The sequence below is a fragment of the Ammodytes marinus genome, assembly GCF_949987685.1.
Source record: "Ammodytes marinus genome assembly, chromosome: 4".
In the NCBI taxonomy this organism is placed as follows: Eukaryota; Metazoa; Chordata; class Actinopteri; order Uranoscopiformes; family Ammodytidae; genus Ammodytes; species Ammodytes marinus.
In genome coordinates, this window is record NC_137233.1 from 19,639,395 (window position 1) to 19,642,021 (window position 2,627).

A 2,627-nucleotide genomic window follows, 5' to 3' on the forward strand; every position below is an offset into this window, starting at 1 on the left:
CGCTCCATTAAACTTTCCATTTGAACTTTCCAGACCTCTTGGAAAATTACAACCTCTGAACCCCCCCCCCCCCCCCTGCCAGCTCCTCCTTCTTCTCCTCCCAGCATTGCAGGGCTTGGTGATGCCCTGCACTGTAATCCATTCCCGTTCACATCACACATCTTGAGCCAAAAAGTTGGCATCTGAAACTCCAGAAATGTTGCATTTCTAAAACACAGACAGAGAGTATCTACAAAGGTAAAAAATCTAAATAGTGTTTACAAAAGTTGTACAAAAGCCTTTGGCATCTCCAGAGGGAGCTGCGTAAGGTTTGATTAATGTCCTCAAGTGATGTCTTTTGGGTCAGCGCTGGTTGACAAGTTTGAAAATAAAAATCATTTTGAGGGTGTGCATTGAGAAAGACGTGAGCTTACCAGACCTCTGTAATTCATTCCTCATATTAACCTCCACTAGCATCACTCATCTGTATCTCCAACCCCAACAATGGCGTTGAGTTGTGTTGTCACCGGTAATTCAGGCAATAGGCCTGAATTATTTTGAAAAAATATCTAATCCCAATTGTGTTTTAACAAGGACGTGTTTATCAGGCGTCTGTCAGTGTTAGGAGGGCAATGCTAAATCGATGGAGTAGTCTTTTAAAACTTGTTTTATCAGGTTTTTTACTCTGCGTTTAATGGGTTTAGTAGTACAGTACATATCATGTCTCTCGTTGTACTCCAGCTATTAGGTATTTCACTTTCAAGGGGGGAATGGATTAAACAACTAACAAATCAAAAGGAAGCAACAGAGGCTGAGATTTCTTTGGACCCCTCCTATTGGTCCAACATCAAAAACACTGGATCCTAGACTTTCCCTGACCTTTTTTTGCCCATGTCTTTCAAACTCTACACCTAGTTGGCAGTGCAATGTTTTTCTAGTTTGTGGTGTGGTGTCCAAACCCACGCTGCAGTGATGTCACTTGAATCTAGGGCTGAAGCTGAAGCCAATGATTATTTTTATCATTGAGAATACTGCAGATTATTCTTTAGGATGAATCGTTTAATCTATGAAATGTTAAATATTAATGTGAAATGGTCATCACGACTTCCCAGTGCCCCAAATGACCTCTTTAGATGTATTTTGTGTACAAACAAAAATGAAAAATTATTCCCTTTTCTTTAAAACATAGAAAAAAATAATCAATGGATGATTTGGCTCTACTTGACTTATTTCCAGACTTGACAAGGCTTGTCCAGAGCCACTCAATAGTATACATCATACAACGTTTTTCACAATACTAAACAAGACCAGTTAACTGATCCTCATGTGACAGTCAGTGGAGCAATATACACAGCTAGTCTTATAATAGCCTTTACTTGGACATTTTTTTCTCATTCTGGCCACTCATAGTTTAAGAGCCTTAATCAAGCATTTTCAGCTTCATTCCCATTTAATTGAGTCGGCTTTGCATTCAAACCTGCATTCACTTAAATAGTCTTATGAAATAGATGTCCTCTCTCTCACACACACACTGTTCAGGACACAGAGCTCTAACCTTTGTCCTCCACTGCAGCTCTCATGTAACAGACAGACTAAATAATTTACTGAGCAAGCAGAAGGACATTAACTGATGGTGCTGTCAGCTGGATCAGATTTAGATTTCAAATGTGTCAGTGGTTGTTATACATGGAAATGATGATCAGAACCTTTTGGAATGGGAATTCTAAATCATTGTAGGGCTGTGTGATGCTAAATGGGTTGAAGAGTTACTTAGTGAAAGAGTGCTGGCATGAGGGCACATCTGGGAGCATAAGGCTACCAGTAAAATTGTCTTGAAAAAGCTCATACTTCAGTAAGTAGTGCATTTTTTGGAATATAAGCGACATGACCTTATTTAAGGGGAACTCGTAGTAGACTTATCTTCTTAGAAGATGTGCAGACATTTGTGAGCTTGTTACTTGAAAGCACAATCTGAATACCCTAGTAAGGATATTAAAAAAGGGTCATGGACAATCCATGTGCATGAAGACACTGGCCCAGAGTGGACACAGTTTGGGATTTGGTAAGGGAAAAGTTAGTTAGTTAAAATGTAGCTTTCTCTGAAATGAAACCCTTTTAGTCTCTGATAACACAATTGAGTTTGTCCTAAAAAACCTTGCAGTCAATCAGGAGTGTGCTCCTATTTTAGCAACCGTCTGGCCAATTGGTCACCTTACCCACTGTGTTGTATGGCACCAAAATCTTGGTGTTGGTAAGGTACTTTAGACCAGTGTGTTTTTTTAAAGGCTTCAACATCCTTCACACACTGCTTTCCCAATCAATTCAAGTACCCTCGCCCATTCTTCTTTCTCATAACCATACACTGATACACACTGGATCTTTCTCTTTAAATACACAAACTTAACACTGGACGACAACAGAAGGATTTTAACTCCAGTTATTCACTAGGTTATTTAGGTGGAGTTAGGATTGCTTTGTCCAGCTACTTTCCCCCAAAGAGTTATTTCTCATGATGTTAAATGGCTTTTTTCTATAGAATCTGTAAGAAGTAGTTTTTACTTCATCCACAAATGCTTCACCTACACGTGAGATATACCTAAAGGTTACTTTAGTGTTCAGTTTCCAGAGGAGAATGATATTAAGGTTGA